The sequence below is a fragment of the Rhinatrema bivittatum genome, chromosome 9, assembly GCF_901001135.1.
Source record: "Rhinatrema bivittatum chromosome 9, aRhiBiv1.1, whole genome shotgun sequence".
Taxonomy (NCBI): domain Eukaryota; kingdom Metazoa; phylum Chordata; class Amphibia; order Gymnophiona; family Rhinatrematidae; genus Rhinatrema; species Rhinatrema bivittatum.
Genome location: NC_042623.1, coordinates 143,858,959 through 143,873,050, shown reverse-complemented (window position 1 = coordinate 143,873,050; position 14,092 = coordinate 143,858,959). Strand labels below are relative to the sequence as shown.

The following is a 14,092-nucleotide window of genomic DNA, read 5'->3' as shown; positions in this document are numbered from 1 at the left end:
TACTTATCCTGCCACCTTAGCCGGATAAGAAGTGATAGTCAAACTTATCTGGCTAAGTAAAATTAGCTGGTTATTGTATTTGGCTAATTTTAAACTTATCCAGGTAATCATCAGCATGACTGCACCACTGAATATACCAGCTAAGTTACCTGGAGAAGTCTTATCTGACTAACTTACTTAGCTGGCTATGTCTGAATATGGAACTCTTTATGTTTTGATTATCTAAACAATCCTTGGAGGGAGAGAGAAGAGACAGTTTCCTGAAAAACTATTATACATAAATGCCTGGAATTCTGAAATGCTGACTGTTCCCCCAGAGTTTTATTTTACCTCAGCTAGCTACCCAGAAAACCTGACACAGTCAGTTTGGGCTTTTGTGCTCTGAACTCTATATCATTCAGTAATAAATCAGCTGGTCTGTCATGTAAAGATATTTTTGGCCACATACGGATTGTGCCATGTTTCAAATCTTGGCACAAAGTGAGCGGGTTGTCTCAGTTTATTAATAGGGCTAGATTGTGCTATGTTATATACAGCATTTTGATTTTATGAATGTTTTATATTGTATGTCGCTTAGACCTTTTTTGTGTTAAGCAACTAATAAATTTTAATAAATGTAAATGATTCAGACCACCAATGTTCAAGCAGAAGGTTTCTATTTCTCAATATAATACCCACTAGGGTAGTGATACACAAAGTAGTCTTTGGCATCCTCTCCTCTCCCATCCCCCAAGTCAGTCAGGTTTTTAGAATATCCCGATGGGGGTAGCCACACGAGAGAGCTATTCCTGCTCCGATATTCTGACTCTGGAGCTGCAGCTGATGTTATCTTTGGATGTCTCCTGGAAAATCTAAAAGCAGCGCCCTTGCAGAGCTTATAGGGAAGCCTTGCTTGTGCCTGCACAGGAAAGCTGTTCCTGGTGCGATATTCTGACTCTGGAGCTGCAGCTGACATCATCTTGGGTGCCTTCCAGAATATCTAAAAGCAGTGCCCTTGCAGCGTGCTATCACCAATACACCAAAGGACCTCACCCTTATATCCCCGCTCTGCCCTAGCTAGTTTGTTTTGCTTGCATGGTGAAGAAGAGTAAGGTGCTCATACACTTGGACCCAACCAGCACAAAAACTCCATGTTCTCTCCAAATAAGGTTAGAGACTTTTTTTTTCCAGTATTTCTTTAGATTCTGTTCCTCCTGAGTTTTCTCTCTCCTTCAGCTCTTACTGCAAGCTTGTGCGGTCTCTAAAGCAGGACAGGCTTGCAGTTCTGGTACAGGACCTTACCTGGAATGGATAAGGGTTCTATTTTTCAAACTAGGTCCAGCGCTGCTGGTGGGAATAGTTTAGTTTCTGTTGTCATCACAAGAACCATTTCTGAAACTTTGAAAGCTCCAATCAATATTTACACCTCAGTTCAGTCATCTACAATCACTCTGGAGACCTTATGGATAGCAGTATCTAACCTGGAGACATGATTTTCTATTAGGATTGATAAGGCTATGGAGAAAATGCATGCAAATATATCTCATGATTATTCATTAGGGAAATCATGACTGGTTGGAGAGGGGGAGGTGCCAAGGTCCAGTTTGAGCACCATTGCTATCGGGTGTGGGGCATCGATTTCTCCCACCCATTACACAGGAGCACTCCATTTAACTAGTTCATTTCATTACCAGCCTGCCCTGGTGATCTGAAGCTGTAGTGTGATATGTGGCATGGAAGTGGGTCCTTGGTGCTGTGGTATAATCGATGTGCAGACAGCTGGGGAATGTGCCCTATACTAGCTGCCTCCCCCACAGGTTGAGCCCTTGGCTTCTGGTAACCGGAAGGACTTAGGTGGGTTTCTAGGGTCGTAAGGAGAGCAAGAATCCGAGGGCACACAAGGATCAGGACAGGCAGCAGGCTGGAGATACTGGAAACAGGCCAAGAGTTGGGGCACGCAGCAGACAGGTTTAGTCAGGTCCAATACACGAAGTCAGGTCCAGGAGGCAGGCAAGCATGGTCAGGTTACATAGAAACATAGAAATGATGGCAGAAAAGGACCAACGGTCCATTCAGTCTGCCCAGCAAGTTTATGCCAGTTTCTTTTGAGCCATACAAGTTTCCCAGGCCATCAAAGACAGGGACCTTGTTGGTTGCTGTTAGAGTCCAATTCCCTGTTACCTTCTGCCATAGGAGCAGAGAGTAATGTTGGAGTTGAGAGTACTGTTGGAGTTGCATCAAGAGTTTCAGGCTTATTGGTTAAGGGTAGTAACAGCCAGATCAGCAAGTTACCAGATCGCAAAATTCAATGTCCTAGTTATTTGCTGTCTATATTTAATTCACTTTTCCTCCTTTCTCCCTGCCGTTAAAGCAGAGAGCAATGATACTTCCCTAGCCACCTAACTACCTCCCTGATCCCTAACCCCTACCCCTAGCTAGTCCAAATTGTTTTGTTTCACTACTTACTGCTCCTTCCGAGCAGAAATAACTTTGGTGCGCCGGCCGGCTGCTGGCGCGCGCTTCCTCAGGACAGGGCCTAATGCCACTGTCCTGCTCAGACCCTGCCCCCCAGCTTGCCCCCTTCATCAAGTCCGGCACTTCTGCGCGTATTGGGAGGTATGCGTGTGACTGGGCCATTTTTAAAATGCGCATGCTGGGCTTAAAAAATTTGGCCGTCTATTAATAAGGGCCTAAAGGAAGTCTGGGATTGATTCTTAAGGAATAATCTGTGTTTAAATGCAAATAAAACAATTTATGAGGTTTGGCTGCTTTCTTGATGATAGCAGTCAAATAACTTGCTTAACTTTAGCAGGAGTTGCATTATCACCTAGCATTTCTGTGAGCAGTCTCGGATGCAGGTTTAAAGCTGGATTCACCACGCGAATGTTATAAAATATGATTCCTACGTGCACATGCGTGCCGGATTTTAATATTCGCAGGTGACTGGTCGTGCGTGTTGGGGGAGGGATTTTTGAAAAATTTTACGTGGCGACAATCAGCCCATTCCCAGTTCCCTTCCAGTTCACTCCAATTAAGGAGTGGACTGGGAGGGAACTTCCCTATAACCCCTTCCTACTCTGCCTCCCTTTTCCCCTCTTCTTCCCGACCCCTAAAACCCCTTTCCCTACCTTTTTTTTTTTTTCCGGAACTTACTTCATCTGAATAGATGAAGTAAGTTCCGCGTGTCGGCTAGCTGCTGGTACGTGTTTCCGCGAGACAGAGTCTAATGGCACTGTCCCGGCCAGCCCCTGTCCCTTGCCCACCCCTTTTGGATGGTCTGGCAGTTTCATGCTTATTTCCCGGATTTTATGCACTCCGGGCTTTTAAAATTCGGGTGATAATGAAAATCTCCAAAATGTTTTTTTTCCTTATGAAATCTATTAAACAATTCTATCTTTAAAAAGATGCTACTGATCTGACCTCAGTGATTCAGATGGTGATTACGATCCATCTGGATTATTGCAATAATCTATTAGCAGGGCTTCCGGTTAAAGTTATTTGACATTTTTAATTTATTGAACATTTGACTGCCAGAGTTATTTTGGGTGCGAGAGCATTTTAGCTCTGAATTGTCCACTTTACACTGGCTCCCTCTCTTTTGGCGAATTCAGTACAAGTGTTTGAGACTAGCCTTTAAGACTCTTCATTCAGTTGGGCCTTCGTATTTGTATTCATTGATTGCACTGTATACGCCTTCTCACTTTATTAGGTCATCACAGACTGTTGTTTTTTGTGGTTTCCTCTCCTAGGTTTGCCCGCATAGGAGAATGCCTATTGTCATACTCGGGCTGTCACTCCCCCCCCCCTCCCCGTTTCCTGAAATACCTTGTCAGATGAAGTGAGGTTTACAAACCTTACTATTTACACAGGCGTTTGGAGATTAAGCAGGAGTAGAAAGGGTGACATCTTTTTTGTTTTCTTGATTTTATAATTTTATAGATTTTATTTAATTCATAATTTTATTTAATTTCTTTTTATATGATCTGTATTTTATTTAAACAAGTATACCCTGTTCATTCATAAATTAACAGCCACTGACCAAAAAACATGCATAAAATATAAGGCTGTGTTCTTTAGCTATGGCATAGTTATTGTATAATTATTTATTTTTCTTCATAAGTGTAATATTTTGTATTTTTTATCCTGGGTTTTATAAAGTGCTAAATAGGGTATAAACTTTTCATTATATTTATTTTTTGTTCCACGCTTTGAGTTTGCTCAATGGGACCATAGAATAAGTAAACTTGTAATGCTATTCTCGGACATCTCATTTCTGTGTTGATAATTTCAATTCTTGAGGTCATGTTAAAGTCCATGTTTGAGATGATAACATAACAATATCAGTGTAAAGATAGCCTTAATGAGGATGGCTTTTGCACTTAGGGACGGATTTTAAAAGGGATACGCATGTAAACTTTTAAAACCCGCTCCTGCGCGCGCCGAGCCTATTTTGCATAGGCCTGGGATGCGCACAAGCCCCGGGACGCACGTATGTCCCGGGGCTTGAAAAAAAGGGGCAGGGAGTGGGCGGGGAGGTCCGGGGGTGGGACCGAGGCCTTCGGCACAGTGACTGTGCTGGGGGATCGTGCGCCGGCACTTGGCCGGTGCGCGCAATCTACGCCTGCCCAGAGGCAGGCGTAAATAAAAAAATAAAGGTGGGGGATTTAGGTAAGGCTGGGGGTGGGTTAGATAGGGGAAGGGAGGAGAAGGTGGGGGGGGGGGGGGAAAGAAGAAATGTTCCCTTGTTCTTCAGCCAGATCTCTCTCCAGTTCACACAGACCTCCCATCCAGTCCTTACTAAACAATAAACATTTAATATCATGACAGATTATTAGCAGGAGTAAAAATCTGCAAGTAAGTTGGCAAATGTATGTGTGTGTCTTTTAAAATAGCAACATATGCATATTAAGTGTTGGCCTATTAGACCCTATGGACACTATTAGACTGCCCCTTTCTTATGCACATGAAAGTGAAAATCATGTATTTTTTTATAAAATACAGAATACACGAATAGATGTGACTTACATGCATATATGTTAATTTTTACACGTGAAACATTTTGAAAATTCAGCCCAAAGAGTATAACATGAGAAATGATATTGAAAGAAAGAAAGTAATGGCAATAGGAAAGCATTGCTTGTGAAGATTTGCTGGCCTTCGGAGTGAGGCAACTCACTCCAAGATGAGATTTGGGCAAGGTTCTCTCAACCTAGCATGATTGTAGTCCATCAAGCTAGGTTGAGAGAACCTTGCCCAAATCTCATCTTGGAGTGAGTTTCCTCACTCCGAAGGCCAGCAAATCTTCACAAGAGACCACTGTTCTGTTCGTAGGTGTCACGTAGAATGTCAAAGTGGCCCCTAACCCCCTACACTCTTACCTAACCCCCACCTCGACTTACTAGGTGGGCCTACCATAGGGATACAAATACCTGCCTATGGGCCATGATATTATAGCCAATCTCTCTCTCCCTCCCCCCCCCCCCGGCTCTGAAGCTGTCAATTCAGCTGAAATCAGACTTACGGGAGACATCGCAAATGGCGATGAAACCTTACCGCATGGTCACGGCAGCTAACGCAATCGAAAGAGGTGTAGTTAAAATCGGCGTTACGGCTGTGCGATAGCTCTTCGCAGACAGGCTAACCCAGCCCACTCTCCGCCCCTAACTCCTCCTATTTTCGGAATTTGCATCGCACCATATCGTATGGTGCAATCGCATGCGGTAAACCCGTTTTCGCATGCGGTAAGGGCCTTTCGCATGCGATAAGCCCTTAACGCATGCAAAAACGCCTTATCGCATTTTGAAAAATGACCCCCATAGTGCGGTAACAATTCACTTCAATAAACTATGTGTGTACATTAAGTTTGTCTGTAGGGAGCATATTAGATGGAAAGAACTTAACCTTAATGTGCATTTGTAGGTTACAAATAACAATTTCTAGTTTGGTGCAATTTTAATCTTAATTTGTTGGAATCAAAAAATGATTTCTTACACTTTTAATATGTCCAAATCTGAATGGAATGCTGTTCAACAATTAGCTTGTGAAACATCACTTATCATAAAACCAGCAGATAAAGATAGTGGAACTGTTTTGCTAAATTCTATGCAGTATGAATCAGAAGCCCTCCGTCAGCAATCCGTTGAAAAATATTATACAAAACTGGATATTGACTCGTCACATGAAATTCAGAATCTTATTGCTATTACTTTAGAAAAAGTGGTAAGCCAAGATTTCTTAACTAGCGGGGAAAAGACTTTTTTTGAATCAAAAATCTCCAAAAATCCCGGCTTTCTACACTATTCCAAAAATTCATAAAGATTTTCAACATCCTCCAGGATGACCTATTGTCTCTTCTGTTTAGTCTCTTTTGTTGATTTTTTTCTTACATGATGCTATGCAATCTGCTCCATCTTACATCAAAGCACTACCCATGTTATCCAAATTGGATTCCCTTCATTTAGATTTTTCGTCTTGTCTCCTGGTTTCTCTTGACATTCAGTCACTTTATACGAACATACCTCAAGAAGAGTCACTGACAATTATTGAAAATATTTTGGAAGACAGACCAAGACCCCATCACATTCCTACTTCTTTCATAATGCAGTTGGCACAGATTTCTTTGTCTAAAAATGTGGGTAATGCAGTTGGCACAGATTTGTCTAAAAATTTGGGTAATTGCCAGGTTCTTGTGGCCTGGTTTGGCCTCTGTTCGAAACAGGATGCTGGGCTTGATGGACCCTTGGTCTGACCCAGCATGGCAATTTCTTTTGTTCTTATTTTCTTTTCAATAAATCATTTTATTTACAAAAACATGGAATAGCCATGGGGGCTACCATGGTCCCTAGTATGGCTAACTTGTATGTTGCCAAATTTGAACAATTCCTATACCCTTTTGCTTTTTTATAAAGAAGATATTATAGGATGGTCAAGATACATTGATGGCATTTTTTTCTTATGGCAGTCATCTACAGATCAGCTAACCTGTTTTTTTTTTTGTTTTGTTTTTTTTTAACTTGGCTCAATTCCCTTGATTCACATTTACAATTTACTATGTCCTTTCATGCAGAATGCTTACCATTTCTGGACATTCTGATTATTAAACAAAAAGATAAATTACAGACATCATTAGTCAGAAAACCTACTGATTGACCACTCTTATGGAATACCTTTCCAACTGATCTGAGACTTGAATCATCCTCACAAACTTTTAAAAAGAATCTAAAAACATGTTTTTTTCAAAAAGCATTTATAACATGATAAGAAGAATTAACACCTAATTCTAACTTACTTATCTCTCTTTTTATTTCTCCTTCTCTGTTTTATTATTTTCTGTTTTACTTTCTATTACAATGTAACCTCTCTAATTTTTGTTATATGTAAACCGATGTGATGACTTTAGTTGAATGCCGGTATACAAAAAACAAATAAATAAATAACTTTTTAAGCTTTGACAGATTTCATCCATACCCTTGTCGATCTAATCTACCTGTTGTCCAATTTTTACATCTACGCAGAATTTTTCTACAAAAGAAGATTATATTAAACACACTAATATTCTCTGCCACTGTTTCGTACAACGTGGTTACCCTATGCATGTCTTAAGACCAGCCTTTAAGAGGGCGCTGAATGCCATAGATACTGGTTGCTCAACCAACAGATTGATAAAGATAATAAAAATAAATCTTGTCTGTACTATTCCATTTTCCAATAAAGCACAAGGATTGACAGCTATCCTTCGAAAGCACTGGCATGTTTTACAATTACATTCTATTTTTCAGGAGTTTCCTATTTTTGCTTATACCAGAGGTAAATGTCTGAGGGATATTTTGGTAAAATCTAATTATTATATAGCTACAGTCTTGAATTCTTCCCCATTGCCTTTGGGACATGCTCCTTGTGGTCAATGTACAGTATGTGCTATGACTAGCTCTATGACATCCTGACAAAATCCAAATTTAAAGCAGATATTTTATCTGAAAGGTCACACAAGCTGTACATCTAAAAATATAATATATTCTATTCATTGCCCTTGTGACATGTTATATATTGGACATACTCACCGGATGGTCAAGACTTGATTATTAGAACATAAAAGCTGCCTAGCTACAAAAAAGCTACAAGTACCCATAGTTCATCATTGTTTGGAGAAATCTCATTCTTTTTCGGATTTACATTGGTGGATTATAGAACAGGTGGTAGGCTCTAGCTGCAATTTGTTTTTGGACTACAAACTTAATTTAAGAGAGCAATTCTGAATTTACATGGCTAAGTCTGTATTTCCCCACAGACTAAATGCAGAGATTGACTGGTATTCATTGGTTTGATTCTGCCTAGTGACTGATGATGTCATTCTGTGATTTTAAGCACCAATCAAAAAACGTTTTTGAAACTGTGCTTGGTTCACATAGTAACTAATGATGTCATATTAGGAAACATATGAGCCAATCAGTGATTTATTACAGGTCAATATAAGATAGAGCTCTTCCTGGGGTCAGGTTTGAACCTGTGAACATAATGCAGTTTAAAAGGAAGGTATATATGCACTGCTGCTCAGTGAGCTGTGTGCTAGTGTTCTGTCTTGATATCTTTTTTTTTCTTATTTCAGTTCCTTGGAAACTAGCAACACCATCCCCTGAGGCAGAGTTTCTTACTTGAAACATGGCAGGTGTTGGGACTGATGGAGTTTGTTACGGCTGCTACTTAAAAGAAAACGTGTCAGCCTCAGATTTGAGAAAAGTGATATTTTATTTGCATAAAAAATCTTTAAAAAATGATTATATGTAAAGCAACAAAGGTGTGTATATGCCGGTAGTGCTTAATATGATGGTCCTTTATGCCAAATTTCATTATATATAAGTATATCATATGCATGGGTTATAAAACTACTAAGATAAAACTATGCACAGCTATATACACACATATATGCCGCCGAGCATATTTGTTTGAAATATATCTTCTTAGATATGAGGATTCTCCTGCAACCTCTAAGTCTCTTCAAGTTTCAGTGGAAATTGGAATAAAACCCGCTTAACTTTCACACAGCATTCTGGCTGCAGGCTTCCCCAGGCTGATGGAGTCCCCAATGGATGTGATCCTTTTCTTCCTAGTTGGCACTGGTGTGAGCTTCCAATGACTAGGGGGGCATTCCATGAAGTTAGCAAGAAGCACATTTAAGACTAATCAGAGAAAATTCTTCTTCACTCAGCGCCACAATTAAGCTCTGGAATTTGTTGCCAGAGGCTTTGGTTACTGCAGTTAGTGTAGCTGGGTTCAAAAAAGGTTTGGATACGTTCTTGGAGGAGAAGTCCATTAACTGCTATTAATCAAGTTTACTTAGGGAATAGCCACTGCTATTAATTGCATCAGTAGCATGGGATCTTCTTGTTGTTTGGGTAATTGCCAGGTTCTTGTGGCCTGGTTTGGCCTCTGTTGGAAGCAGGATGCTGGGCTTGATGGACTCTTGGGTCTGACCCAGCATGGCAATTTCTTATTCCTCCAGCAGATTAGTACAAACATTAACAAACAAGCCCTTAACTTCCCAAGACTCTTCTGCAGAACTCCCTTCAACAATTCCCAGATTAGACTCCAAACTCCTCCCTATAACTCAATGGAGCCTTCTCTTATACCACATCCAAAACTCATCCCCTTTGTGGGAAGGTCCTTCCTTTACACAGTATCTTCTATACATACCCTTGGACCTTCGAATGCTAGAACTTTTCTCATGTTAAAAACATAGCACAATATATTGAAACAGACAAGGGTCATATATTTATATCTATATATTATATATACATGCACGTAGTTGAAAATGTATTTTGTTTTGTCTTTTTCTCATCCATTCTCATGGTATACCCAGACCTGACAAACTTGACAGATCCCCTGCAGCACACAGCACTATAGCCTGAAGCATGGGTCAGCCCTTCTTCATGTATTTTACTTCATGAATAGACAAAAAAACTGTGGTGATCCAAAAATCAAATTACATGCAGCACTAAATTATAAATCATCTTGGGGTACAAATATAAGAAATACTTTACTACAAAATATTTATTAATCCAAAATTAATAAAATATTTACAAAAACAAATTCAAATAATTATTTTCACAAAGGAAAATAACCTTCAAACCAATAAGTAAAAAAACTAACAAATTAGTACTTGACAATCTTGGACCACAATCAGTAATCATGTATTTGTGTCATGTATTTGTATATCCTAGGGGTAACATAAGTCCATAAAATATTACCTTTTTACACAGGTTTATACAGCACTGCGTATGTTGTGTAGCGCTATAGAAATGTTAAGTGATAGTAATAGTAGATTTGTCGGTAGATCAGTATTCTGTAGCTTTCCTTGATATTTCCATTACTTTAGTGGGCCAGAAATTTAGTTTAATCTATTTCCTGTAAACCCACCAATCAAGAGACGTACTTAGATTTCTCCAGTTTTCATCTCACGATGAAAAAACAAATACTCTATTTCATAGTTTCTAATATAACTAATTACAGTTCTGTGACCTGTAAGATTCTTGTAACCAAAGAAAGTAATGTGTATCAAATATAAATGAAGACATAAGAACTGATTACATGGATTCTTGAACTGTTTATCATATGCATTGAGCTTATAATGTTACATTTCCTATTAACAGGGCAATTTTGTGCAATAAAATGTAAAATTCTGTGAAAAAAAATTAAAATTCTGTACAATAGGCCTGATTTTCAAAAGCATTTACACACTTAAAACTGGGTTTTACAGCTGTAAATGCACTGTACACATGTAAGTGGAATTTTGAAAATTGCTACAATATATGCTATTGAATTGTAAATAGGTTTCACTTGTTTTAAGTGCACTTAACACTGCTAAATGGCTTTTGAAAATTGCTTTGATAGTATTTATTTATAAGCGTCTATATCCCGCTTATTTACAAAACTCAACAGGTTACAAGAGAACATACATAAAATGAGTAACCCAAAAGGACGACACCACAATAATTAAAATACAGACATTAAAGCGTCACTAAAGAGAGCTGGTTATACTAAGAGATCCTGCTGCCCTACCTCTCTCTTTGGGATGCTAGCCCTGCATCAACACTATTAAATGCTGCAGAAAACAGGTAGAATTTTTCTAAAACACATGTAATCACGTTCCTTTTTTAAAAATTCAGGGCGCTCATTCCAGAGCTGAAACAACTGGTCCTGAGATTCCTTCAGTCTTATTGTTTTTTTGAGATGGTATCCTGAGCAGCTGTTGAGATGCAGATTATAATGGGCGAGCCAGTTGGTAAGTAATCGGTGCAGGGAAACGTTGAGGTAAAAGCCCATTAATGGACTAGACGAGTGTGGTGATTTTTAATTTCACATGCCAACAGACTAGAAGCCAGTGGAGAGTCATAAGCATGGGAGTAAGATGGGGCATAATGGAAGACCAGTAATCAGCAGATATGCAGAATTTTGTATTAATTGTTAACGCCTTCAGCAAGGACTTAAGCAAGTCCAAATGGAGAGAATTACAGTAGTTGAGAGGTGATAAAATGAAAGCTTGGGTCACGAGCTGGAAATCTAATACATTCAAGAAAGGTTTGACAGAACAAAGAAGCTGAAGCTTGAAAAAGGATATAACTCCTTTGAAAATTAAACTGAATATTTACTAATTCTGAAAAATTTTCATACATTTGGCAAATAACACAATATAATACATAGTAACAGTAATGATGGCACAAAAAGACCAAATAGTCCATCCAGTCTGCCCAGCAAGTTTCTTATGGTTACAACTGCCGCTCTGTGCAGGATACTCCTAAGCCTTCTGTTAAGGGTAGTATTATAAACAATCAAAACTAATCAACTGTCAAACCCATAACAAAATTACTGCTAGCAACATTTTTATGGGGTGAGCAGCCTTCTTGATAATTGTACACTGCTGTTGCTTGAACATGCTTTGCTTTTGGACTTGGCTGTAGAAGCAGTCCTGCGCTTTTTCCCTAATATCTGTGTATCAGTATCCTGGACTGTAAAATTCAGAGCCTAGAGTTGGCTATCATTTGAACCCCCCCCCCTTCCCCCGAAACAGAGAGTGATGCTGCAGTTGCATCAAAATCAGGTAAGCTAATTGGTCAAGGGTAGTAATCCCCGTGCCTTCTGTTAGAGGTAGCATGCCTATACTACAGTCCAAAAATCTTCCATGTTTAGTAATGGCAGCGCACCATGTGTACCTTAAAGAAAATCCCTTTTACAATGGACTTGAACTGGTGAGGATAAATCTAATTTGAGCCATAGAACACATGCTGTGCGGAAGGGTGAGGACGCTTGTGGCTGGTGCTCCTGAATCCCCAGTGCAGAATCTTGTGTCATCCTAAGCACTCTTTATTGTTATCGGGACTAAAACATGTCTAAAGACATGCCCTCTAAATCGCTGCCAGATATGTGGGGGCTGATAAGGCAGGCAAATCACAAAAATCTGGTTTAAAGTCACTGAATGGCAGCAGTCCGAGGAACAGGCTTCAAATGATGAGTGGCCTGCACTAGCTATACCAGCTGAAACTCTGAAGCAATTGCAGAAACTGATTCTTTTCCTACAAAACTTACCGCAAACATCAATTGGGAGCTGGCAGTAATGGTGGAAAAAGTTGCTGAGCTTGTGGCATCCAAGCAGGAAAACTCCTTGAGGCTTGAGTCAGTAGAAACTCGGGTGGAGGACCTTGAGTTATCGTTGACAGAGGCCAAACGCAAGGTGTATTTTCTGGAGCGGTGTCTTATGAGACAACTGAGTAGAAACATTCACCTGATAGGCCTCCCGGATAGCGAGGAAGGCTCAGTGCACTCTTTGAAAGATACTGCTGGAGATATTGGGGCTGCCAGCAACTGAGGGCTGCATAAAGTTGGAGAGAGCACATCGTGCGTTGGTGCTGGCTCCGGGTCCAGGCGGGTGGCCACGCATGGTAATTATGCAGCTCCATACTTTCCTTGACAAAGTTTGCGTAGTGGACAAGGCGTCGTACAAAGGGGGAGATTATTAGAGATGTGCTTCGTGTTTAGGTATCGGGTCTGGCTTCGGTCGACCGAGTCGTTTAAAAATTTAGTTTTTCGCGTGTGTTTTGGGTTTTTTTACGAACGGAGTTAGTGCGCACTAACGGGGTTAGTGCGCTCAATGTTACCGTTAGTGCGCACTACCTAAAGTTAGTGCGCACTGCCAAAAATTGCAACTTTTAAGTAAAACGTATCAATTTTTAAGGAGTTCGTTAGCTAAATGTACGGTTCCCAGCTCCCACTGGTTCGCACCACCTGGAAAACAGGCAATGGGAATGTAGAACCAGTATTTTAAATCATCCGTAGTTAGTGCGCACTAACGGGGTTAGTGCGCTCAATGTTACCGTTAGTGTGCACTACCTAAAGTTAGTGCGCACGGCCAAAAATTGCAACTTTTAAGTAAAACGTATCAATTTTTAAGGAGTTCGTTAGCTAAATGTACGGTTCCCTGCTCCCACTGGTTCGCACCACCTGGAAAACAGGCAATGGGAATGTAGAACCAGTATTTTAAATCATCCGTAGGTAGTGCGCACTACCGCTGGCTAGTGCGCACTAACGCGGATTAGTGCGCACTACCTTGAGCATGCTCTGTGAGGTCCCGGGAGGCCATTTTGCTTAAAATACACGCACTAATAATTATTTTCTTACTACGTGCAGTCTCTGACAGAGCTAGCTGAGTGAGCTGAGCAGCACGCAGTGAGCTGAGCACTGAGCAGTGAGCAGCAGTAGTACAGTACACCTAATCAACAGACACAACGTTATCGTTGATTCATTCTTCACCACATTATATCATCAACTCTACCACTGTAAGTGTATAATATAATAAATATATAAGATTTTGTTTTAGTTTTTATACAGTATTACTTTACTAGTAGTTACTTAGTTGGTTAAGTTAAATAGTTAATGCACTTTTTTTCGGTGAAGTAGCATAAAATAATATAAAAATAATATTAAATGAAGTTACTTACATTAGGGGAAATTAAAAGTTTAACACACAAAAGTACTTCATTTAATTTTATGCTAATTTAGTGAAAAAAAAGTTTAACAGAGATTGTCAGTGTCAGACAGCTCCCTCTCTGCATGAGAGGCTGGC

General features: G+C 40.0%; 1 long non-coding RNA gene across 1 annotated transcript; it reads left to right on the top strand.

Annotated features, from left to right (window-relative positions):
* The first annotated feature begins 1,031 nt into the window (after positions 1-1,031).
* On the top strand, positions 1,032-13,792 carry LOC115099484. Its single transcript, XR_003858797.1, has 4 exons — positions 1,032-1,148; positions 8,585-8,773; positions 11,142-11,257; positions 13,657-13,792. It is a non-coding gene; the product is annotated as an uncharacterized LOC115099484 (long non-coding RNA).
* The last annotated feature ends 300 nt before the right edge of the window (positions 13,793-14,092 follow it).